This window comes from Amblyomma maculatum, chromosome 10, assembly GCF_055883805.1.
Source record: "Amblyomma maculatum isolate TAMU_Amacu chromosome 10, ASM5588380v1, whole genome shotgun sequence".
NCBI classification, from domain to species: Eukaryota; Metazoa; Arthropoda; class Arachnida; order Ixodida; family Ixodidae; genus Amblyomma; species Amblyomma maculatum.
The window spans coordinates 170,457,839-170,485,754 of record NC_139353.1 but is presented as its reverse complement, the minus strand read 5'-3'; the positions used below and the strand labels follow the sequence as shown (position 1 = coordinate 170,485,754).

The following is a 27,916-nucleotide window of genomic DNA, read 5'->3' as shown; positions in this document are numbered from 1 at the left end:
CTGTCCCCACTTGCTGCCAGAACCAGAACAATCACCATACCAGCACTCAAAGTTTTATTTGCTAGTTTTTTTTTTACCCACTTGCATTAGGTGAGTGTTGTATAGTGTGCAAATATAATTAAAAAAATTGACTTCACTGATACCATCATCAACACCTGCACACAGTAAACCTCTCCAAAATGCTTTGACACTGACATTTTACATGTGCTGAAATGTAACAACCAAAAAAAAAAAAAAAAAAGAAAGACGTTCTCCCAAAGGCCAGTACACCGAAACTTCCACAGTTTGAGTAAGTGTTGGAAATTTTACAGTTAGCAAATGAAGTTATAGAGTAGTTTTGCGGCACTTGCAGAAAGTTTGGCACGTGCCGTGTTGTGGGAAAACAACGGAGAGCTGTTGACAGAAGTGCACTTGTAGTTTATGGCTCCTTCGAATAGAATGACTCCATGCACAGAGCTGCTTAATGCATAAGTCGCATACTTAACATCTTCGTGCTATGCGGATGATATCAGCGTGGACATTGACATCGGCCACAACACTAGTATAGAGGGTGTAAGACGACTACCAGGTTTTTTCAGTCAAAAGCTGCATTGCCTTCAGGCATTATTTTGCTGCAGTAGCAAATTGTGATTGCACTGGAGTTCTAATATTGGGTGGGTCTCATTCTCTCTCAATCACCTGCAGCAGAATTCAAAGTTTGCCATACTTCCAGGGAGAATAAATTGACAGTGAAAGTTACACTGTACAGCTTCTGTTAGATGGGAATTAATTGTACAGATGCATGAATAACTTTCAAATTTGTAAAAGACCTAAATCATATTTTCATTTTGCTATGCTGAAAAGTGAATATTGCTTTTTCTCTTGTCAACAGGAGGCACCACTACATCTGCTACAGCCAGCTTGCGCACTGGCTTTGGGGATGCCTCGGCAGACATCACAGTAAAGTCCTCCCTATTTGTAATGCAAGCCAAATAAGGGAAAGGTTTCCATCTGACAGTTACACTGGTTTCCAGTTTGTGCAAGGTTTGTAGAGTCATCACCTTATTCATTCTGAAACAAGCCGGAAAATATGAGAAGAGAGAATTGCAGGACAGCTGGACTAATAACTGGAATTTTACTAAAGGATAGAGGCAAAAGAAGACTTGCACAGAGATGCACATGTAAAAAAGGCCCCAAAAGACTGTTGACCGATTTCTTAGCCACACACACGTCCTTAGCCTTTGCAGTATAGTGTGCCTTTGGACTTGGATCTGTGGCTTCCCTTTTGTAACGAGTGGTTCTTGACAATAAGGAATTTGCTTTTTTTTAGATTTTGATTTTTTAGACCCTTTCTGCTTTCCACGCTTTCACTGCTTTGGGGGTTTTTCGTGCACGTGCATTTCTGTGCGAATCTTCTTTTGCCTCTTTCCTTCAGTAACATTTCAGTTGTTAGTCAAACTTTGTCTTGTGCTCCTCTCACGTGTTTCGTCTTCTGGCTGGTTTTAAGATGAATCAGTACCAACTCATCCAGTTGTTAGTCTTGTTGATATCACTAGCCTGACTGCACCCACTGCTGGGCAAATGCTTCTCCCACATCCATCCGAATAACCCGATCCTGTGCCAGGTGCATGATTCTCGCAAACTTCCTAATTTCATCTGCTTGCCTGAGTTTCTGCCGCCCCCTGCTAAACTTGCCTTCCCTTGGAATCTAAAAGACATATATAGGCTCACTTAGAATGAATTTTGTGTACTCACTCCCTTCCTTTACCTTTGATGGGTAGAATTTTTCTTCTTTTGGAACTGACCGCAGATACATCAGCTGCATCCATATGATCCCCGCAGACTTCCTAATCTCATCTGTCTGCCCGAATTTCTGCCGCCCCCTGCTACGCTTGCCTTTCCCTGGAATCTAGAAGACATATATAGGCTCACTTAGAATGAATTTTGTGTGCTCACTCCCCACCTATACCGTTGATGGGTGGAATTTTTTTTAGCACTGACCGCAAATGCATCATAATTGTGCAGTTGTGTATATACCTGCTTGTATAGATGTCTCTCCCATATCTATCCAAATAACCCGATCCTCTGTCAGCTGCATCCATCTGATCCCCGCAAACTTTTTATCTGCCTGCCTGAGTTTCTGCTGCCCCCTGCTATACTTGCCTTCCATTGGAATCTACAAGACATATATAGGCTCACTTAGAATGAATTTTGTGTACTCAATCTCTAACTATACCTTTGTTGGATGCATTTTTTTTTTATTTAGCACTGACCTCAACACATCATGATTGTGAAGCTGTATATACACATTTGTATATTTAGAAGAGAGGAAGACAGCAAAGAAGCGTGAATAAAAGATGTCTTGCTCTAGGTCAACTTCCTTCTAGCCTAAAAATTTTGTATGTGCTGATGAACCTACGGCTAACCAATAAATTATTTTGAAAGCAACATGTCTCTAACACTCATTTGGTAACATTAGATAATGCCCAAATGTACTACAAAGTGGTGGTCCTTGTGGCACTGACAAACCTAGATTTTCTAGTTGCCGCGTTCACCTTTATATGGCCTCGAAAAATAGTGGCTCATGGGGAATAGAAAAATCAAACCATTTTCTGCAAAAGCTGCTTTGAAAGGTGGCCACTATTTTCAGCATTTTGCAGTCTCATTCAGAAGCAAGCCAGCATAATCTGCAATCTGTAGACATGCATACAATAATATGTGCCTTATACTTTGAAATGTACCAGACTTTAACCAGTCATAAAACAGCGTGCTGAAAAGGTATGTATAGTAAAGCCTCCTTCGTTGATGATACCCGTAGTTTGCATGAAAACATCTGCACTAGAACCTGCATGACGTTGAGTTAATTGGCCTGCTGGTTGAATATGCCACCAAAATGCTGGTAATACAATAAACTTTGTCGGTGCTGGGGTCAAGTCTAGAAATATAAAGTTGGGATGATTTAATTGTGAAACCTTGCTGCTGAATTCACTGCAGGCTAGAATGTAACAGGATTAAAGGGCAACTGTAGACGTAAGGGCAGTCCACATTGTCACGGCATCTTATGCGTCCTAGTACACATATCTACATACCGTGCATGTTTTGCTAGTAAACAATGTATCCACAGATTTGCGAAGCTCCAAGAATGCTACACTGATGCTGTCTGAGTAGCTGCTTGTGTCGCTGAATATTGTGAAAGCCTTTTGATGGAACGAAAACTGCTTGGTGAATACTTATGCAGAGTGAGGTTGGTCAGGAGCGCAGGTGATATGTACACCCTCGCAATTTAACCATACAAGCACAGACTGTATGATACTCATACAAATTGAAAAATATAAGGGAAGGAACTGAACTGAAGACTTTGCGGTTCGACAGTCCAAACTTCTACTACATGTGCTTTGGGCTGTGTGTGCTAGCCCGCCTGCAATCTGATTGCCCGAGCCAGGAAAATGGTACACACCCATATGAGCACCACTCCCAGTACTCTTTAACATGTACATAGAAGTGCAGGTGCTTGGGATAAACCTTGGCTGCCACAATGCACCTCAAACAATGGCATGTTAGCCAGAATAGCAGGTTGGGCTTGTTGGTTTTCCATCCTGAGGTAACAGCGCAAAATGTGGACGGAAGCACAAGACGAGAAGACGATGAGACATTGTGTCGTCTTCTCGTCTTGTGCTCCCATCCACGTTTTGTGCTGTTACTTCAGAATGTCACGTGCCTGCCCAATATCTACATAATTGTCACACGAACCACTTTGTGTGTATTTACGACTACTTGCACAACACCATTGCCACCCACTGATGATGAGCAGCTGAACAGCAGTTTTTCACGTACACTCCGCTGCCATTAATTACAAATGCTATCACGCTACGACTTCCCATACCACCCCACCCAACCTCTGTGTGTAATGACTCAACCTTTGGTGCGTTTGCATGTTCTCGGGATACTGGAGAAATCCAAGATATCAATTAGTAGATTCAAGCAACTTAATCTGACATACATCTGGTGAGAATATTACAACTCTATCCATGTATACACAGATCTGTATCACCGCAAGCGTCGCCTACAATTGTGGTGATGCCGCTCAGAACATGACTCATCTTTTTTTTAAGGGCATAATTCTCCACAAACCTCTGCTGAGCTTGTGGCCCCTTGGTAAGAGGCTTTCCACATCTGTGGGAAACCACTTTAGAAGTGGTGTGAATTCACAGTTTCAAAGCCTGCATTACAAATTTTTGGAAGTTTTCAACACCACACCCTTACCACTCTTTGGCACTACACATCACTGAGTTCCTTATATCTACTTGTCCTCAAGGCCACAAGGTAGTGCTTTAGTGGATCCATACCCACTTGCCAATTATATGCCATTATGCATGCTTTCTCCATAGACCATCTAAATGTGGTTTCACACACAAATATTTATACTTAATTGGACAGGCGGACTGCCCAGAATGTTCCACATGTGACATTACGGAGACTGTGGAGCGTGTACTAGTGGTGTGTCCCAGTATATGCGTGCAAAACAATAACTCGAGTTACTTCTTTGAAGTGTTTTGGCAACAGGCCTCTCTCAGAGGACTTATTGGCCGGTTAGCCAGAAATGGAAAGCTCTACAGGCAGTGCAGGCTTTCTGCTGCTTCTTGCATGACACAGGACTTGACTCGTGACTGTGGTGCAAGTTACTATTCCTGTATATATTTTAATCAAGTCATGACCCTCTTTGTTCTTCTCTTTCTGTAGCAGGTCAGATATTAAACTTTTAAGCCAATCTATCCGCCTTTCCAATCAATAACACTTGTGTGAGTGCATTTCTCCTGGATGGTTGATCTGGTAATCACACCATCGTAATGCAAGGACATGGGGCGTATGAGCTTTTGAGGTGAACAATTTTTACCCTAGAAATGTCTTTTAAATGATGTGAAGGATTCTGCATATATTTTAATCAAGTCACGGCCCTCTTTGTTCTTCTCTTTCTGTAGCAGGTCAGATATTAAACTTTTGAGCCAATCTATCCGCCTTTCCAATCAATAACACTTGCGTGAATGCATTTCTCCTGGATGGTTGATCTGGTAATCACACCATCGTAATGCAAGGACATGGGGCGTATGAGCTTTTGAGGTGAACAATTTTTACCCTAGATATGTCTTTTAAATGATGTGAAGGATTCTGAGCTCTGCTCAACATGATCCTCCTCTTTGGAGTCTTCATCAGGTTCTATGGGGCTAGATGAGTGCTGTGGAAAGAACGTGATCGAAGTGGAACCAAGGGGCCTGTTCTGGGTGGTACGATATGCTGGTAGGGGCACCTGTTGTGCTGGCCTCACGGTATCGCTCAAAATAAAAAAAAAAATCCAAAATGCGCATATTACTGCTATGAGGGCAATCTGGCAGGAAACAATCAAATAGAACTGGTGGCTTCTGCGAGTCGAGTAGTTCTCAAATAAGCATATCTGTAAGGCTACAAATCGCAACTACGTTTACTGCCTTTATCACGCGACCTACACTTTTTTTTGCCAATGCACTGGGCCAGCGGTTTTGCGTCGGTACGACGCATCGTTTGAGGTGAGCTTTCTTCGTTTCCGGTCCATGCCGAGGCTTCGAATGACGCCGAGGTTCATTTAGGACTTCCAGTAGAAAGTAGTACGAACACATGAACCCAATCGGTGTGCCAAAACTTGTGAAAGCGAACGTTACTTCCACTCGGAGAAGCCGTGCTGCAATCGATCGCGACGTACACGGTTGGCATATCGAGCACTCAAACACGCACAACACGCCTAAACCCAGAACCTAACGGTGACAGGAAAAATAGGCGAAGTCTGAGCACTAAAGACGTTGTAGGAAGTATGCTTCCTCTTTTTTTTTTTTTTTTTTTTTTTTTTTTTTTTTGAGAAAGGTTACGAGAGAGGCGTCGGGAAGGTGGGGGAGCAAAGCTGCGACAACGCGTAGGGTGAAAGGGCCACCCAAGTACATTGTAGCAACCTTTTTTTTTTTTTTTTTTTTTCGGTTTCCGGCTTTCCGTGTAGTGCCATAGTTCAGGTCATCCGGCCGAAATAAAGGAAGCGAAGCTCGACACGCTATTCTCAGTGATGCAGCGCGGAGGCGAGCAACTAATATACGAGTACGCGCCGCGGCGCCCGCTCCTGAAACACTCCACCCACCACTCGGATTGAACACACTTGTCGATTTCTTTGACCTGGAACCGTATTTAGATCGTATCTTTAATGACGCCGGGAATAATAATACTTAAAAAAATTGGCCGAGGCTAGAGTCACGCCCGTGGCAGCAGCCGCCACTACACACGTTTCACCTGCTGCCACGCACGGAAATACGTCACACTCACGTGACCCGTGCATGATGACGTCAGTGGATGCGCACTTCCGTTAAAATGGCGCTCTGCAAGTGATCTGTACCAGCGTGGTAGCCGAGTGGCGCTTCATCTGTGTGAAATTTGCTCGTTGTCATAGCTTTAAAGGCGTTAATTTTGTTGCGGCGGTGTTAATGATTGCTACTGGTACGCATGAGCTATTTTGTGTGGTGAGTTGTGCGGTAAAGGCGAAGTGTTGCACGCGCGCAGCGAGAAAAAGTCAATTGCTGCGTTTTGGCGACGAGGATGTTAGCTTAATCCAAGACCTCGGCGTAGACTGCTGACCGTCCATCATGAGCTTTTCAGGTCTTCAGCCGCCTCCGCCCTTCCGTGGGAGTAATGGAGGCTGGCGTTCCACAACTACATGCTGGCGTCTGGTGCCTCCACTAGATACCTCCACACTTCTGCTAACCGGAGAGGGCTATCCTGCCAGCGAATTTTCTACACATTGTCGCTGTCGTCCCCTTCAGCGCCTACCGCTGCTGCCCCACACTCCGGTGACGATGCTATCTTTATCCTGGCGACGCATTACAAATCTTCCGTAAATGTGATCGCCGCACGCCACCGTTTTCACTTCCGAGTACAAACTGCCGGAGAGATAGCATATGAGTACATCGCTGCCCTTCGCAGCCTTGTCGGCGACTGCGGTTTTGGGAGCTTCGCGGACATCATCAGGGACTAGCTGGTGAAGACCATTAGTCACTATTTCAGTGAACGCCATCTCCTTCTTGACTCTGTCGCGCTAGACAGTGCCAGCAAGCTTCCTGTGAAGCAAAGGAGCTGTCAGAAGAGGTCGCACCAGTACAGCGCGTGGGATGCGAGTGCACATCAGAACGGGTCCTTCAGGTCCCTTGCATCAAATGCAGTTGCCACCTATGTAAATTTTCATCTGCACTTCCGGAGTGTTCGTGCTATCGCTGCGGTTCTCCTGCCCACTTGGCGAACGACTCCACATGGCAAGCTCGCAAACGAAAGTGTCGTCGGTGCGGCGAAGTGGGCTATTTGGAATCTGTGTGCAAGTCGTCTGATCGTTCCAGTGAAGTGCAGAAAGTCGAAGATGATTCTTCCAGCAGTGCTGCTATTGTTCAGGTCTCTACTTTTCCTCTGCAACCTGTTGCTTTGCCAGGCAAGCTTTGGGATAAGCCTGCTATTGACATCGTGGGGCGTTTCGACCAAGCTCCTAGTAACTGTCGCTTTGCAATAACACTCATTGACTATTACAGTAAATGGCCAGAGGCTTCATTCACAACTGCCACAGTTTAAGAATTGCTTCTAGGTACATTTGTTCACGAGGATTACCCTGAGGAAATAGTGTCGGATCACGGACCACAATTCTCATCCTCGGGGTATACGTAACTGCTACTCCTCAGTTTATGACCCTTAACCCAATGGACTTGTAGGACAGTTTATTAGGGTTTTCAGGGCATATGTTCAGATGGCTCTTTGCGAGCAACGTGACCTACGTCCGCTATTATAACTCTGTGTCTACCACTGTGCGCCACATTCCACGACAGGAATCGCACTAGCCATCCTAGTTCATGGCCAGATGCTTTGCATAAGACTTAACGTTGTGTGCCTGCCCGGATCAGTGCTTCTCGACTGATCGTACAAGAGCGCTGAAACTCTATTGCCAGTGGCTAGAGCAGAAGCAAGCCAAATATAAGCTTTATGCAGACCAGCAGAGTGGAACCAAGCACTATGACTTTCAGATTGGCGACTATGTGCGAGTTTGCAAGCAGATTGTGCGAGGCAAGCTGGCTGCTCGGTTCCAGAGCCTCGAAGAGTTGTGGAGCGAATTGAACCAGTCTCACACCTGCTGGATGATGGGCGAGTGTGGCACTCGTCCAAATTATGAGCTGTTAGAAAAGCAGTTGTTCAGCGCCAACCTCCGCCTTCGGCTCTGATGGCTCTCCCCGCTAACATTTTGTTGCCCACTGACTGCACCCGAGTGTCGACCAGTCCACGTACCAGAAACGCAGACCAGAGTCCAACCTCGCATAACCCCAATAATGCAGATGTTAGCCCGGGAACTTCCTCATTCCTGGCTTTGCCCGACACAGAACCGACAGATCCCCCTCAACCAAAGTGTGCCTCAACAGCAGCAACTACTACTCCTCTTCCTTCTCTCTGCAGAAGTAAATGTGAAAAGAAGCTTCCTGCAAGGTTTAAAAGACTGTGATGTATTAGAGGATATTTAGCTATTTGCCAGCAAGGTTGTTTTTTTTTTTTTTTAAGTGCGGTGGAAATATGATAAAGACGGTGTTGTTGCACATGTGTACGCAAGAAAACGAAGTGAAATACAGAACGGCTGGAGAGTAGTCAATTGCTGTGTTGCTGTCTTGTCTACGCTACAAGTTGCATTATGTTTCTTTGGTTCGAACCCGGGTGCTCCAGAACAGTAGTTGGTTATGTAAAGTATTGCTCAATTCAGGTATAGGCATTTGGTAGGAATGAGCCAGTCTTTTGCATATATATTACATAGCCCTTCTGGCCTCTTGTGCATATCGTCGCGCGCGAGATAAAGGGATGTTCCTTACTTTTGCTCACCTTCAAATAGTGTGTCGTGTGGTGGCTGTATGGTGACTAGGACAGTGAATTATGTTGACCAATATTTTTCATGTCGCAGTCACGATTTTGTACGAGCAGACAGAAATAGCTAAAGATGTTTGCACGGGGCAAATGACATCTATGTTCTCATTTACCAACTCACTTGACCGGTTAGGTTACGGCATTGTCAAGAGCAAGCCTTTGGCGTAAATTGCTTTCTTTGCCATTCTCCTGTGAGACCAGAACAAGTACACAGCTAATGTAAGCCAGACCACTCAACTTCTACACACAAACGATCGTTATAGGCAGGCACTGCATTGTGTATCCAAGATGGTGAGGGAACCATATCTGGTAGACTACCAGTAGGCCTGTTCCTTGGCTGGAGTTGCAGAGGCGCTCTATTCAGCGCACCTACTGGAGGAATAGTCGAGTCTCCCCATTTTGGGCTGGAACTGACCTGCGACGCTATTTATTGGGACGACTTTCCACCAACAAGGTTATCTGCTTTTACTTCAGGTTTCCATGAAAATAATTAAATAGTGCTCCTTTGTTAAGGCGCGACACTGATCAGCTCCCTTTTTAACAGTGATCGGACGTTCCAAGAGCCTAAATGGGGAATGTTGCATACACATGCAGTTAAATTACTTAGCATTTACTAAACATGTTTATTCAGTCATATTTTTTTACCTACTATGTCTAAATATTAAAACATCCTCGCAGTCAGTGGAATTAATTTTTTAATCAATAGCTTTACGGGTTGAATTCATGATCGAACGGGACGAAAAGCACAACAGCTGTATACATTCCAGACTAACTTGGGCTATGAGCGACACTGTAGGGGAGGACTCTGGATCATTTCGATCACCTTTAACTTCTTTAAGAGGTACTGACTGTGCACAGTACACGGGTGCTATGCGTTCTGCATCAATTCAAACACGGCTGCCACGGCTCAAACCACTGTACCCTGGTTCAGTGGTTGAGCATCTTAACCACCAAGTCACTGTGGCGGGGTAAAAGTAAAAAAATAGGTATATAAACCTTGACTTTTTTCTTGGCACACACTATAGTTTATTTCATCCATGTCTCTGCTGTAACTCCCTAAGTTTACTTCACTTGACAATAATGAATCAAAAGCCAAGACATTTGTGTTTGGTGCATGATAGCCACAGTTGCTTATGCGCCATAAAACCCCATATAGATAGACATTGAAATTCTGCATATGGAGCCACAACTTTAAACCCAAGCTCTAAGGCCATCTTAGCCCATGCAGTGCTCGGGGCACTGCTGCCACCCAGTCAAGTGATCTTGCAACTTTGGTGACAGGTTGCAAAGCTTGAACAGTTACTGTGCACTCCTAATGCACTGTATGCAATGACTATGGCGAAGGAAGGCGAGAGACGGTGGCAGGCGGGCACCATCTACAAAGCTATCCGATAGCCCCTTTCGGGCCCTGACAGAAAGAACACGTTCATATAATGCCTCCTTCCTGGTAAGAATGTGAAGCTCTCATTGTTACAATTGTTTTTTTTTTCTTTTGAATTATGTTTATAAAGAGCAGTACTCTACCCCATGTTTTCTTTGTGCCACCCCACCGAGAGTACCATAATGGCAGACCCTGATTCTCTGCAAGAGCAAAGAGTAGAGTTGCCTGGCACTTCTTATGATTTTGTTACTCTTCAAAAATGCTTTCTTTTGTCGCAATGCCCAGTCTACTACTCCCTTGGCTTTGGTATCTGTGACAGCACCTTTTGCATGACATTGTGGCCCATAAGGCTTGACAGCAGTAGTCAATAAGCCAAGCACAGGTTCCTCGTGAACTTTTACTAAAGCTTTCTTAGCACACTTGTTGCATGCAGGAGCTGCACAATGGGGAACTTGTGAAGCTGCCAAAGTTTCTCAGGGAAGCAGACAAGACCCATCCTCACCTTACATACATCCTGAGCTTTGGGCTATTTGTGCTTCATAAAAGAGTCAAAAGATTGTGACCTATTATATACATTCTGCTTCATAAAGTGCTTTTAAATGGCACCTTCGTTTCTTAACAAAGATAGGACTTTTCAATAACCAAGAAAAAGCAAAACAATTATGTCAAATTCAGATTTACTGCAAAAGCATGGGGTAAATAAAGGTGTGAGGTATGTCTGATGCCATGGCCTTTGTCTTCAACTATTTGAGGATGCCTCTTGCAGTTGGCAGGCGACATGAACAGGTGACTCCTGTGACGCCACAAGACCGCATGTCACGGTTGAATCGGCAAGTGCTGCTAACTTTGGCTTCGCCATTGAGATGGGAGGGTGAGATCGGAATCGCCTTCTAGGACTCTTGGGTCCCAGGCTAGACATGCTACCCTAGGTCACGCAAGCACATTCATACGGCTTGGTTAAAGTTGGGCTTTATATCTATGTCAATCCTGGCAGCTTGAGCAGCACACATTACGGCCTACCTCACAGCATGCCTCAGGCCGGTGGCATGCCTTGCCATTTTTCGGCTGTTTCTGTGACATCATCTGTCTTAAATTTGCCTGCCTTTGTGTTTGCTTGCATTAAATGTGCGTGTGACATCAGCAGCGACATATGTTCTCATGTGGTTTAACCATGTAAACTGTCCTGATCTTCAATCTGCTTTAAAATAGCAGGCCTGGTCCTTTGTGGCAGTTGTCAAATGCCGAGAAACTTGTGCTAAGCGATACAAGGAACAGCAGGCAAGAAGATACAGACAAAGTCATCTACATACACCTTATATCGCGTATATCAAAATAAACTACGCCAAACTAGTGTTCTTGCTTGCTTTATTAAATTTCCCATATTAAAAATTTTTTTCAGGTCTATATAACAGCAAAAGAGCAGCATTTCTTCGTTACAGTACAGATCTAAGTATGACCATTTTTGCATTAACTACACTTACATTGAATACTTGGGCTCACAAAAAGACTGAGGTAGACCCTAAGTTCCATGCCGCGGCGACCCCTTTTTTGATAGGTAAACCAAGGTGCCCTTGGGTTATGCAATGTCAGTGCACGTTATAAAACCCAGGTGGTTGAAATTTCTGGACTATTCTACTATGCTTTGAGACGTTAAACCCATTAACTAAAGAAGTAAACCCCAAGTGATCTTTCTTTACCCACACAGGAGTAGCACATTATGCGGCTGAAAAGAAAGTTAACTGAATCACAGAAAATGTGAGCGCATACAGCTGTAGGTATAATAATCTACTGGTAGTAAATTTACTGCCAGCTGGTTCTTAAAAGGACATGCATGTGTATGCATACTGCTATGACAGGAAGCACACTTCTAAGCAGTAATAATTTTTTTAGTGCCTAAAGCTTTGAATAAACATGTGCATGTCTTTTGAGTGTCCTGCGTACGCTGACGAGCGTGCATACTACGAACATAGCATAGAAAAGCTCTCCTCAGTGCCTTTAACAATGGGCATTGTTTTAGGTCTCTTAGCCTGCCCTAGGCAACAGAGACTCGCAACGAACTTTTTATTTACGTATTTGAAAGACATTGGACTTTTAGACAAACTAAGTTCACCTTGAATGTCACACTGTGGCATTTTTCACGCTGTGAACTATATAAGCACATTTATCGGACTATGCAATTTCATCATTTCATTTTATACCATTACTCCACGATGCACCTTAGAACACACTTAATGGCTGCAGTTTATCTCCCTCTTAATTTCTTTTAATCTCCTCAGGATTCTTTTTCCATCTTTACCTCCCGAATTCCCCTTCCTACACAGAGTAGCATGTCAGAGAAATTTAAACGGCTAAAATCTCTGTTCTTCATTAAAGGGTCTCTCTCTCTCTCTCTCTGTGCATGTCTTTTGACCTTGTGGCCAGCAGGCACCACCACAACACTTTGAACTCGCACAGAGAACATACTTTTGTCAGCATAAAGGAATTTTTCAAGCTCACAAGACTTTTAGAATAAAAACAACCAAAGTAATATATATGTCTCTTTGTGTGCATTCTTGTGACAACGTACCAGGCACATGGACTCTTGCAAAATTGCTGCACCTACTGTCCAGTAACCAAACATTTAAACACCCAGCACAGCAATCCTGTTTTGATATGTATTTTTGCATGTTTTCGAAATAGCGCAAGTGCACTGGTCCACAGTCAAGAGATGTGTAAGAATGCCCTTCCCAGTTGAATTGAGGTCTTTTGTAGTTGGAGTCAGCACCTGTGACTCAAGTCCCAACATCAACTACAGTTGATGTCATGACACATAAGCCAAGGTGGGGCTCATTTCTAGAAGAGTCAGTATTTTCGTCCACATGGGCATGCCTGCTACGAGCAATGATGAATATGTTTTGAAAATGCCCAAATATTGCAGACAAGAAAAGCATACTCTGCAAAGTCAGCATTAACCGTGCCCATGACATGGACGAGCAGGGTCATGTGTTTCTAGTGAAAGTAGCGAAGGACAATTAAGCTCGGCTCAGTGACTAATTTTATTTCTTGAAGTACTGGGGAAGGTGGAGAGGTTCTGGGTGAAAACAGAACATATATGAGGCAACACAAGCAGAAGTTCTTTTAAACTGATGAAGAGAGTATACTTAAGTTCTTTTGGACAGCAATAGAAAATTAATTAACTGGTTCTGTTCAGAATTTGTGGCAGTAGCACAGCACAAAAGGGTAAACAAGGATCAATATATTTCTAGCGTCATCCTGACATTTCAACAACTTATTTGGCATCCTGGACAGTATGACGAAATATTTACAGCTATATGAGAAAAGTTAACCTTTGTTTATATTTTACGAATTAACAGTTAACTAAAATGTAAGCATGTAAAACAAGGCAGAACATGAAGTCCCGGCGGCCCATGACATGAACTAAAATACAGTGATGATCATCTGCCCTGGTGCTTCTCTGCAGTGCACAGGTACAGAGGGGCGAAGCATACACAACAAACGGTGTGCTAGCATACAGGCAGGCTGTGCCTAAAACAGCTGAAAGCAACAACGATGCACTTACATATGAGGGCCAGTTCTCGGGAAAGCAACATAAAAAAAAAAAATACTGCAACAGCGAGTAGCTATACGGGTAGCTACCGCACCAAATTAACATGTACTACGTACTACTTTAAGTACAGCACTGCACACTTGGAGAAGACGTGACCGAAGGGGCTGTAATCAACTCGCACTGTACACAAACCTCGCAAGTACCCGCTTGTATCCCAACGACGTGAAGAAACCGGGAGCACAAATGATTGAAGTATCTACGCGCAGATTTTACGATAAATGACTGATGCAATAAATCCACTGTGAATTCTTTTTATATAACTTTCAGTAATGCTAAGAGAGCCTTACCAAAACAGTCAATGCGGGAAGTGTTCTCAATGTGGTAATATGGTCCCTGGAAAGAGACACGACACTACAGAGGCTAGCACACTAACTACAGTGGTTAGAACACTACTAGAACTATAGTGCTAGTGTGGCAAGCGCGGGCCAGGGGAGGGTCCCAATGAGGATGATTTCCGGCGGCGCCCGCTTGGGGCGCTGTTGTCTGGGTGGGTGTAGGTGGGTGCATCTGCGTTCAATTCGCGCCGTGATATGCGCTCTCGGAGCAGCGAGAAGTAAAGAATTACGCTGTATTTGGCGCGCTCTTACAAAAATGCTTCAGGGAGCTCGTTCATAGTGCACACATTTTGCGTTATCATATGGAGATCGATTTGTTGGCGTGTTCTAGCAGTTTGCTTTCATCGGCAAAAAACTCGACAGTAACCATCCAACAATTCTTTTTTTTTTTTTTTCAGCTACTAAGCTCTCGAGAGCAAAAATATTTCAGAAAGTCCACGCCCTTTACCACATAGCCTTCATTCGAACATACTTGAAGTGAAAAAAAAAAAAAGAATGACAAAAAGGTCCTTCTTCTGTTACTAAAGCATCGTACGAGATGCCTCGTTGCAATGGAAATTAAAACATTGAAATCAAGAACTTTACGGCAGTGAAATTTAAAATGACCCTGCGATAAATTTTAAATAATCATTGACATTTGAAAACAAATTTGCATTCTGTGGATATTTTCTGTTGTGTAAATGACAGCGAAGATAGATTTTTTTTTTTATTTTTTGTATGAGGCAATACCGCTCCTGCTGCTGTAGCCAGGCGAAGTCAAGACCCAGTGAGGAGGTTCAGCACTTCCCTTTGTCTTGCCTCGTGGGCAATACTTGTATTCCCAAATGTGCAAATAAACAAACCGAGAATGTTACAACCTCGACTTATTATTACTCCACCAATCTCAGCAACTCAATTCTACTAGCCCACTTACCAGATAGCGAGATGTTGTGAACAGAAGCTCGATGGCGCACGGACAGGATGGCATGACCAAAGCATGCCAACAATTTGACCTGTTTCTCATCTGCATCAAAATAAACAAGCTTCTAAAAAGCAATATTTTACAGCAGCTTTTAAGCTTATCTTTCTTAATGAGTCAAGATAATGGTAATTACGTGCATGACATCAACAGATATCTGAAAATACAAAAATATGAAACCAAAATTCTGGTCGTCTCCATTTTCTGCAGACATAAAAAACGTGAAGTATGTAATTTATTCGCAAACCATTGTACAGTATTAAAGAACAAATCAGCTGCTACAGAGAGGTGACAAACTAGACTTATTCACACTTCATGCTACTGGCAGCGACGCAACTTGAGGAGTTTTTGTCGCTGCCTTTGGCCTTCTCTTTCCTTGTTCAGGCCCTTAACGAAAAACCTTAACCTTAACAAAACATAAAACTTCACCACTTGAGACAAATTTTGTTTCCCATGGATAGAGCAGCCAAGCTGCGGCAGTGAGAGTGAACTTAAGCACTTGGCAAAATCTAGCAAGCTCTCTTCGTGCAGAATATTTTTACTGAAGAAGGCGGTGAATTCGTCCTCGATTAGCTTGACTGCAGTGGACAGGGCGGAACTAGGGTAGACAAGTCCACCGTTGTCAAAATGAGCCGTGAAGTGAGAGCTCTCGTCCATTTTTGCGTCTTTTGGCGTCACACAAAGACAAGATGAACACTGCGGACATGCGTTCTTTGCGATGGTTTTTCTCGCCACATAGCCGGCAGCATAGTATATCAAGGCAGCGTTACTTTTCTTTTCTACGTACCCGGCATGGTCACTTTTGAACAGAACACTGTCAATTGCCTCCTCGACTTCGTCAACCTTCCCATGGTCAAATAAATCATCAATAATGTTCAAAAGTGGCGCTGCCCTGGTGCTGGACTGTGATACAGGCTCTTCACTCAAGAGTGCTTTGATAACATCTGGTGAGCAGTTTGTTCCCCTCGGTGGTTTTGCCAGGTTATAAAACGACAATAAGTTAACAGTCACCAGAAACTGCGAAACAGTAGGGTGGTCATTACAACCGGATGACTGCCTTATAATGCCGAAAACGTTTTCCAGTTTGTCTTGACTCAGACGCGAAGTGAAGAAGTAGTTGTATCCTACAGTGGAGCTAAGATAGGATAGCAAGTCTAATGTGCTCCTTATCGTAACCCTTAGTCCACAAGCCGTGTTTTCGGTAAGAAATCCACCCCCAGCTGGTTCTGCATGGCGCTGCCATGTGTCTAAGTAATGTAAAAAATTTTCTAGGAATTTTTCATCTGCATTTCCAGGCTTCAGAGCCTTTTGGCTCGTCCTTGAGGTCATTATGCGGATAAGCCGGTTCATTTGCTTGACGAATTCTTCGGTTGGTTCCGCATTCCTGTACACGTAATGTATACGTTTCCTGTACACATAGAGTCCCTTGATCACTTGATCACCAAACAGTTGAAACGCTAAATCTACTTTCATTTTTTCAAATGAATTTGGCTTCAGGTGTGAACTTGTTATGTTGGGCATAGCTTTCAGAGTAACATTGTCACGGTCCAACTCCCACGCTGTCTCGATAATGCCGCTGTGAACGTGGCCAGGTAGCCTTTGGACACAAATCCATTCCGCACATTTTTCAATAAATGCGGAAAGTCTGAGACGAAGAAAAGTTGCCTTTCAGGGTCGACAGGGTGCTCCTTGCTGTTCCTCACATGAGTAGCAGAACCTATTAAAAACACGTTTTGTGCATAAGTTAGGGACAAAATTATACGACAACAAATTTTTTAAAGCCAGCAGGAAACAGACACTGTGTAGGGTTCGTCTACACAACTTTGAGTGTAATAAAAAGTAGCAGATTTTTTATATTTACCACAGCTGCAGGCCATCAAACTTGCAGCTTTTGAATATATTAGTATGGAAACGGATAAAACAATATAAATTCATTGCAGCATATATATATATATATATATATATATATATATATATATATATATATATATATATATATTCAATTATAAAATGAATGAAGAGAACTTATTACACGACTATGTGGAAACTAAGTAAGTGAAATTTTGATTTTCGGGTTGGTGCAGTGGTAAGATGCCCAACTACTGTGCCAGAATTCCCGGGTCCGAACCCGACCACGGCAGTTTCGTTTCGATGGAGGCGAAACGAAGTGGCGTCCGTGTGCTGTGCGATGTCAGCGCACGTTAAAGATCCCCAGGTGGTCGAAATTACTCCGTCGCCCTCCACTACGGCTCTCTTTTCTCTCATTCCACTTTCACTTTCACCTTCCTTCCTTCCCTTACGGCGCGGTCAGGTGTCCACAGAGCAAGTGTGACAGATACTGCGCCTTTTCCTTCCCGTGAACCTATTATATTATTATTTTCGGATGCTTCCACACAGGCTGACAGCATTAACAAATGAGTGAAATAATAGTTTGCTCACCATGTATGCCAAATATCCGCCACATACTCCTGTTCCAGCTGGCACCATCACATGTCACGGAGTCAACATACAAGCCAGCTTGCTCAGCCAGGACCGTGCATTCGACTATAATTTTTGCCAGTGTGGCTGCTTTTACATTCCCATTCGAGGCAAAAACGCCAAGGATTTGCGTCCAGCTCCCTGAAAAATGGGCAAGAATGATGGTACGAGATAACCAATTTGTTGATGCCATAAGTTTGAAAGCTAGCTAGCACATTTAAAACGTACCGGTGTAGGGTTGAAAAAGCACCACCATCCCGTGGTCTGCGAGCACACTTGTGTGGTCACTGGTCGTGTAGTCGCCAAGATCCACGAAGCCTTCAATGTTACCTGAATTGTTACAGAATGCACATTACGCATCATGCGGAACATATTGTCATATAATGGATCAAATAAAATGCAGTTTTGATTTTCTACCTGAATTTCAGAATTGATGTAAATCTACAATAATCACATTTTGAAAGTAGTCTTGAAACTCACCCGCTGTCTTCACATTGAGATGTTCCGAGAGTTTAATTTCGTCCACAAGAAGGCCCCCATGACGGCTGAACGTGTCCATGCTTTTGGTCTTTTCGCTTATAGCCGTAAAAACCTTCGCATTCAGACCAAAGCCACCCTTAAATCGTTGCAGATATTTTTGCAAACATTTTCGTCCAGGCAGAATCATAATGCTCTGCTTCCGAAGGTGCTCGTAGAGCTTCGGGCTCCGCATTCTCATTAGCAGACATTCGACAATCCAGGCATCATCATAAGGCATGCCTCTCAGAGACTTTCGTTTTGCGGCCAGGAAACAAGCTCTCACAGCTAACTGCTGCTTTTTCGGGAGTGTATGTATTTTTGCCTCAAGAGATTCTTCGCTCAGTGCATTGTTTTGCTCCTTCATTTGAGCAACCTGCTGCTGAGCATTAGCCAGGCTTTTCCTCGTCTTTCTCAAAGCACGAGTACAATTCTTGAATTTTTTTTTGTCACTGCAAGAACCTTTCGTCTTTTTTCTTCTGTACATGTTGTTCTGCGAGAGCTTTCGTAAATATTTGCAGTGCAAGCATGACTCTCCTTTCCCATCGGTGGTCAGCAAGCATTTTTCTGCAAAGCACATGCTTCTGTATGAGGTGTGCTTGCCTGCAACAGGAATCATGCCACATCCATTACAGAGGGCACGCAGATCCATTTCTTTAATCAATGTCTCTGCCTCATGGCGGGCTGTAAGCACGCACTTTTCCTTTTCTCTTCCTCGGAAGTAAATTGTGGCAATTACAGAACCGTGCTCAAGAGGTTTTCCAAAAGTCACCATTTTTTCGATGAATAGCTTTGAGAAGTCACCAGCTTCGGTCTCGCAACAGGCATAAGTCAAAGCGCCATTTAACACAGCAGGCAACTTCATCCATGTCACCGGAATCAGAATTCCATCGAACGGGTGCCGAACATCACTTGGGCACGGAGACTGCAGTATCGCTTCGCTATGACACACCGGTCCTGTGTCAATGTCTGTCTGCTCGGAATCGGACTGCTTCTGGAGTTCCTCTGATGCACCTACACGAGTAACGCAATCGGGGTCAACTCGCGCATCATTCCCATCAACGACGGAAGCCCGACATTTCGCTTCCGTTGTTTAGGTGCCGGTCCTTGGTCGCAAATGTTCCGCACCTTCCTTTTTACCGTCTTTTTAGGCACAAGATGAACTGGGTAATTTTTGAATATTGTAGGGACAGCATCGGGCTTCAGGCGTGGCTTCTCTCGGGCGAGTTCGTTCACGACGCCGTTCACCGTAACCTGAAAAGATCTCTCGATGCAATCGACCTCGAAATGTTTTTCACACACAACAGCCTTCGGTGTCAGCCTTCTGTCTGCCCTCTTGATTCTATTTTCCCCCTCAGCAAGCCGTGATGGGTCCGCCGGTGCAGTAAACAAAGACACCTTTTCTTCGTTGGACCGATAACCGCTTCGACACAACGGCACGAAACATGTCCGCTCTTTGCATTGCCGCTTAGCCTTTAACATCTTAGGATGTTTCTGCTCACGTTTAGCGTCTTTCAGCTTCACATCCAAGAGATGATGCGTGTCAAATGTTGATTTCACACGTCCTAAGCAATCGCGCGAGGCTGCGCCGCACCGGCGCGGTAGCAGACGACAGGAGTTCGCGAGCTTTCGCACGCACCCACTCGACCAGCAGCGCCCCTTGCGGCCTCTCCGCGCAGTCATCGCGGCGGGAGCCTCCCACTCCCGGACGAAACGCGCGCGCTGCGCACTAGGCACTATACTAGAACGACACCTCTCTTTGCCGCCATTTGTAATACGTCCCGCAGTGAAAGCTTGCAGCAGTGCCGCACTGTACCAATTGTTGACAAGAAAAGAAAGCAACCGCAAATGAAAATATTGCACTTAAAAATTTAATTTCAGACTCTATAAAGGTCCGCATAGATGGCGTGTTTTAGTTTTCGCCTGTCAATTCTGTTATACCATCCATGGCTGCAGCTGAGATGGCAGACGACGCGGCCTGGGAGACACGAGAACCCCATACACGAGATAGTATACAACTTCGAGTGTCTCGGAGAATTGCAGTGAACAGGACATCCGACCTAACGACGCCGGAGCGTAGCTATATATTATCCGTAGAGCTTCCGTGTAAGCAATTCTAGGTTATATGAAATGCGAATCACACTATAGGGTCGCGGTAGTGCGCGCCACACAAGTGAGACATATATGTACCGCAGAAAGAAGGGTGCTCGCATTTGGGCGTAACAGCTGGTTGAATATATTACGAAACGAGCTGTGGTGATCATGCCAAATAGTAATAAAAAACTAAAATCTTTATTTAATGCATGCGGGTTGAACTATATAGTCACGCGGCACATATATTATATCTGCCGAATTTTTCAGCGCTGGAAAATATTTACTTACTGCCCCATCTCAATGATTTTCCAGGTACGCTGTTTTTGAAAGAGAGAAAAAAAAAGGAACACTGTAGAATGATGGAATGCAAGGACGTTTTCAGTATACAAACAGGGGGCTTCTCTGCATATCAACTCATGTTGCTGTAAAGCCCACCCATTATGATATTTTTTTACAAAAAAAGTACCCGATATCCTCTTCACTGGCTGTGATGCTGCATCGTGGGCGGAAGCCGGCAAAGCAGTGATAGGAATTGGTTAATGTGATAAAAAAGATCTATGTTGAAAATTTATAACTTTTGCTACAAATATATTCTACAATTTAGCTCAAAGGACGGGATTGCTGCACATATATTGGTCATGTTAATGTAAATTGCTTGCCCGCAGAGTGAACCGCATGCAAAGGTGATGATAAGGCCTGTTTCCGCTCATAGATACATGCTTCATCTATGCCAATAAACAATGAACAAGAAGCAAATCAGCAATTGCCAAATAATTCTTCAGCTGGTAGCAACATTAGAATAATAAAACTATTGTGTAAGTTGTATTATTGTTTGTGTTGCATAAGTAATTATCTGATCTTTTCAATGTTACAATTATTATGTTGTTATAAATTATCAAAGAATATCATTATGTTGTATTATAAACATTATTTAACATTACAAAGCAAAATCCCTATGATATAGTCTTCTCTACATTGTTATGCAGTTTTCAATAATGACTATAAAACAATATAATAAAAATATACTTGAAGCAGTGGGTTGCAGAATTTTCCCCCTGTCTCTTACCGCGAATACATTTTAAACTAACAGTACTTTGCAACTAAATCTCTTAAATTCTGCCTGCAACAAAGCGCATGCACAGATATAGTATTTTGTTAGAAAGGTTTGCTTACTACCCATTCATCACTGCCCCATGGGGCACCCTTTTTTTTTTCTTTTTACATAAACAATAAAACAGAGGGCTCCGGCTACTCATTTTCACCCACTCATATGAATCACCTGGTCTGACATTAAGCAATTACGTTAACATATCTACATAATATCGCACAAACACAATCAGTACACTAGCATATAAAACCAAGTACTATACAGCACCTCTTAATTATGGCCTGGTTATTATATGCTTGGCTCCATGCATGGTATCGACGCGAGTGCACCGAGTTGTATATGTTGTTTAGTGTTGTGCACGATCATATATATGTCACTATATGACTTGTTGGAGTCACTCTAGCTAAAAAGTGTTTAGCTGTTTGACTGGAGATGTAAATTTTCCATCTGGAAACAAAGAAACATTCCAGATGGATAGGTAGTTCAATAATCGAGCCTGAAAACTATGTCATTCTGACAGGAATATGGTTTCTAGCTGGAAAGAAGTGATTTCCCGTTCAAAAGCCCAGCTGTAATTCAAATTATTTTAATTCAATTCATCTAATTTATGCTGAACATTTCATTTATGAACTCTCAGACAAAAAGCTGCAGAGACAGTTTAGGACGAGGTAAGGGAGGCTGCAGTGACAGAATTATCAAAAGTTCAAACAAGAAGTTTCTAACGAAGAAATTCAGCATTTTCTGAGTGCATGCATATAAATGAAAGATGAACCAAATTACCGCCAATATTCAACTTTACTATTCCTAAAATAACATAGCAAAATGCACACGAAATTCACATTTATAGGTTCAGTGAACAAGGTACCATGCATTGCACAGTAAAATAGAAAACACAGGTCCCTCTAGAAATATTGAACACAAAACTTTGTCACTCACATGGTTGATATTGGAAAAATACAGTTTATTTAGTAGAACCAGCACTGTACAAGTTAAAAGACTAAAGGAGGTAATTAGTTTGGCAATGTCAAATCATCCCTTTTTCACAGGTACAAAATATTAAAACAATGTTGCCCCTGATTGGGTTAATAAATTGCTGACATTTTTCGTCATCAAAGTGCAAATGATAAAAAGATGGTAATAATAAATTATAAAGAAATAATATAGATAGACAATTTGATGCTGAATGATTAGCTCTGTTGAAGCTTGACAGTACATTGTTTATGAAACAAACGGCTTTTTTTTTTTCTAGAGGCAGAAGTGCACTGATGTCTTTTTTTTTAGTAGTTGCCTTCCATACCAGCGTGCAATAGTTAAGGTGGGAACAGAATATGACATGGTAAACTTGATACTGAGTCTGAAAGAGGGCATACCTACAACACAGGACAGTTTTTTGGATACCTGCTCGATATGACTATCCCATGTCAGCTGACTTGAGAATATACACCTAGGATTTTATGCTGTATCACAACGCTTATTTCATGACTTCTTAATTTTAAATTGAGGCTTGGGGAAACATGTTTGTTTTTAGGTGCAAATAAAATTTCTTTGATTTTAGTTTCATCAATTTTTAGGCTGTTTATTTGGTAGTTCAAGTAGTTTTTACAGTGCACACTGTTAGCCATTTCAAACATATCAAGTTTATTAGTTGAGCTAAAAGACAAACTTAAGTTGATGCATGAGATCATTTATGTATAAATTAGATTTAATATTTAAGAACAGCCCAAGAATGCTGCCTTGTGGAACATATATGTGCAAATCTATCTAACTGGCTGGCTTAAGGAACAAATTTCCAGTTCATCCCAGTTGGATAACAATGGATCCCCAACTGTAATTCAACTGCGATTAACTGGAAATTTGTTCCTTAAACCAGTTAGACCAGTTAAGGTTTTCACCTGGCGTAGCAAATTAGAATAATATATCCATTGATGTGAATGTACCGAGTTCAGCCGGTCAGATATGATTGCAAAAGAGCATGGGCACTATAACAATCTAATTTATTAAGAGTTACATGGCATAATAAATAAAACAAAAATGCCAAAAGTGAATATGACCATAGAAGGGCGGATCGACCTGCCCTTTGGAAAGTCATGCCAAGATTTTGATAAAATATTGTGCATGACTATGTCGAGGTGGCTTAGAATAACCTTTTCAAGGCCCTTGGAAAATATTCTTTCGTCTTTTATGTATGACCAAAACTTTTCCTCATTTCATATCATTTAGAAAACTTCCAGATGAAATAAGCAACTAGAGGTTGAAAATTCTGTCTGGTAAATTCTGTAAACATGTAGTGCTAAGAAATGTCAACGTCGAACTAGTGTACCACAAGAAAGTATGATACACTTACGATTCATCTGTGCAATGGCAAAGAGGGAGTTAAAGTGGCCCCAGTAAAAAAAAAACATTGGAACCCCCTGGAATGTCAATTGGTACTGACGCACTCAATTTTTTTCCAATTGGAATTTTCCTTTCAAGTGAACAGCCCAATTGGGCTCAATGGGTTCCAGTTGGAATTCATAGGAACCCACTGGAAAGTCTATTTAGAACACTTGATTTCATTTGAAAATCTCATTCCAGTTGGTTCCAATTTGATAGGTCAATTGGATCCTGCAACTACTTGTGCAAAGTAGTCTATGGAGTGCCATCTGCGCATAACTATAGTATTAATCAGTTCATATATGTTCCAAATGATTACTCGGTTAGATGAATCTTTACCAACTGTTTAGCCCACTTTATCAAACCCATTACATACAGTGAGACAGTTACCATCTGAGTACAATTGGTCTGGCCAACTGCACTGGGTGTATCCATGGGAACATTTCCATATTTCACAAAGAAAACAAACTCAATATTCAAAATAACAACTATCAGCAGTAAACTTCTGGAAGACAGAAAACTGGACGAGTTGGTTTGGATATATGACTATCAGTAGCTTAACCTGTAAAACACAATTCTTCCTCTTACTATCGCTGCGCCTACAAAATTAAATGAAATAACTACACTCGAATGGCAAGACTGGCCCCAGCATAAGAGTAGGAAGAAGATAGATGGATTTATTGAAAGGAAAAGGCAGAGAGGTTGGCCCGAATAATTCAAATCTGGCCTGCTACTCTGCACTGGGGAAGGGGAAGGAGAGAAGAAAGAAGGTCATGATGGGTGACGATGTGGGAGAAGGCATATGAAATATATATACAGACACAGCAGCTTGCTTTACAAACGTGAATCAAGTCCGCTGGCGCTCAAATAACGGCAAAGAGCGCGCACTGCCTGGACGCCCTTCCCCTTGTCCTGCCACGCGCCCAGCAGCAGTTCCTCCGACAGAGGCCTCTTGTCTAAACGCTTCAAGGAAGCAGCTAGCACATTTCTTTCGTTCGCATACTCTGGGCACACCAATAATACATGGTCCACAGTCTCTGGGACGCCACAAGTTAAACATTCCGGTGAGTCCAGCTGTCCAATTAAATGTAAGTATTTGCGCGTGAAAGCCACGTTTAAACGAAGTCGATGTATCAAGCATGTCTGATGACGCGGAATATCACGCGGAACATAAAATTTAAATATTCGATCAAGCCTTCTTAGACGGATGTGTCGGGCGTCTGGTTGAGCCCAGTAGGCTGCTGTAGCAATATTCATATAACTCTTTAGAAGACACGTCGTATCCGCTCTTGAAAAAGGCACAGCTGTTTGGAAGCCATTGATGAGTGCGCTTTTCGCTTCAACATCGGCCTGCTCATTCCCATGGAGGCCGCAGTGGGCAGGAATCCATTGAAACATTATCATGTGGCCTTGCAGCTGGGCAGATGTGATGAGATCCACAATGTTTAGTGCCAGGGACTGATAGGCAGTGTGGCGTAAGAAGTTTTCCAAAATTTGTAATGCAGTCTTCGAGTCCGTGAATATACACCATTTTTGAGGTGGTTCCCCACATATATAGCGAATAGATTCTCGAATGGCTACAAGTTCGGCAGTGGTTGATGTAGAGGTATGTCCCAAAAGGAAATGCAGAGTCGTTTTCCGAGCTGGTATGACCACAGCTGCAGCGGATGCCTGTGCTGACACAGATCCATCAGTGTATATGTGAATATAACTGGGATATTCTGACCAGATGTGTGCCAGAGTAAGTTGTTCGAGTCCACTAATTGGTACCATTGATTTCTTTAGTATTCCGGGAACACGAAGGTGCACAAAAGGTTTATCCATCGTCCATGGTGGTTGGGTGGGATGATATGGGAGGGCATATCCTGTCGGTACTTGCGACTGATGGCAGCGGAGTGCAGTTGTAAAACTGCAGTCCGGCCTCTCATTCAGAATCTTGCTGAGTGGGTGAAAACGGTGTCTTGTAAGTGCTCGTAAATATACACGAAGTGGTTCGTGTGACAAGTATATGGACATTGGGCGAGCGTGTGCCTCTTCAATTGTGCCTTTGTTAGAGGTGCATCTGGGCAGTCCAAGGCATATTTTCAGTGCCTGCGCTTGCACGCTCTCTAAAGTCCGCAAGCAGGAAATGCTCATACTAGAGAGTACTGGGAGACTGTACCGGATGTAGCCAACAAACAGAGCCTCGTAAAGGCGTATTAAGGAGCGCTCAGTTGGACCCCATTTGATGCCAGCTATGTAACGAAGTAGATGGCAAAAATTAATTAGCCTCTTCTTCACCATAGCAATATGTTTCGACCAAGATAGTCGGTGGTCAATAATTACTCCCAAGAATCTGTGCCTGGAGACGTATGGTATTACGACTCCATGAAGGGTAATCGGGTAGCGGCTGACACATTTTCCCGTAAACGCGATCACTGCACACTTTTCTGCCGCTAAAAATAAACCTTGACGCCGTAAGTACATCGATGTTAATGACACAGCTCGTTGCAGTCTCGCACGTAGTTGTGGGCGCGTCGAACCAGAGGCCCAGATGCAGATGTCGTCAGCATATGCACTTATGTGGATGTTAGTTGGCAGTTCACTCACCAGGCCAATTAGCGCAACGTTAAATAAAGTTGGGCTGAGAACTCCTCCCTGTGGAACTCCACGACCGACCTGAAAGTGGGTAGTATCTCCTTCAGGCGTAGTCATGTAAACAGAACGGCCGCTGAGATAGCTTACAATCCACAAGTACAGCCGGCCACCAACTCCCACGTCGTCAAGTCCATCAAAAATAGCTTCATAGGAAGCTATGGAAGAAGGAAGAAGTATGTTTGCTGGGTGTATGGAATCTTGTGTTCTATGCATCTGTGAAACTGTACAGTGTTGCATTTCTTATGCGAGACGTATGCTTGCCTGTACTCCTTGATATCCATCAAGCATGTTTCCATGCAAATTGTAAGTCAGTCTACCTTTTGTCCCATTCAGTATGTTCCGTTGGACCCATTGTATGCAATGAGTGTGACCCATTATATATACATACCATTGGCACATCCCATTGGACCCACTGAGTGCAATTGGTCTCACCCATTGGCTGCAATGGGTTAAGTGTCAAAAAACACCATTGGTTCCAGTTGGAAAATTAAATGGCTACAGTTGAAAATATCCAATTGGTCTTTTTTGACTGAGCTCGTATAATGCAGGCCCTGAAAGCATTGATTCAGGTTGAATAAGTACTAGTACTAGAACCCCTTTATAGTAAAGTCACTCGGACCAGCAAATTTATTTACTATATCTGCTTATCAGAGCTGCTGATCCTAGTGGTAAAGAGTTTAAAAAACTTTGCTTTTGCGATTCTATAGGTATATTTTAATTCATGGGAAGTACGTTGGCACGGCCAGACGCACTTCAAATTTTTGTCAAAAATGTATTTACTATAAAAATGAAAAAATTACAGTCGTCTGCGGAAGAGACTTGAGTTTTCCTTAAATGTAACCGTGAGCTGTTTGCTGTAGCAAGTTCTATGCTCAATTCAGTTCAATTGGCTAGCCATAATTGGTCTGTACATCAGATGTCAGTTTATTTTCAAGGTGAAGTTAGCAAGCAGGAGATATATATGGCTTGTTTCTCTTCATTGGTACTTGAAGCAACCACAGTACCAACGGTCTTATATTTTAATTAATATTTTCCAAGTGCTGTACTGGAAACTTCACTTTCAGAAGACTGCAAATATAAATAAAGTAATTGCAGTACTCAAAAGCAGTAGATATTACTGCTTCATGTCTCCTTATCCATAAAATGAATGAATGAATGAATGAATGAAGGAATGAATGAACATTATATATTTTACACTTGACCACAACAGCTTGCAGTTGGTAATGTTCACGCCATAAACATTTGCACCTGTCTCTCCTCCCCCTCCCCCCCTTTTCACCCATGACGGCAAGTGTAGGCACCACTGTGCCTATAGCTGACACAACAGTGAGTGCTGCTGAGCACTTTCAACTAGTTTTGAATTTCAACCACCTTGCACCATCTGTCCCTTCGACGGACCCTCGACGCCTCACGTACCTTAAATTCTGCATGGAGAATATATGGTTGTGACTCAGCGACCGCAGACGAAAAAGCTACCACTCTGTAGCTTGAAAGTGAG

The 27,916-nt window shown here is 43.0% G+C and overlaps 1 pseudogene; it reads right to left on the bottom strand.

Moving 5' to 3' along the window:
* Positions 1-15,425: 15,425 nt before the first annotated feature.
* On the bottom strand, positions 15,426-19,917 carry LOC146177919 (uncharacterized; annotated as a pseudogene).
* Positions 19,918-27,916: the final 7,999 nt, after the last annotated feature.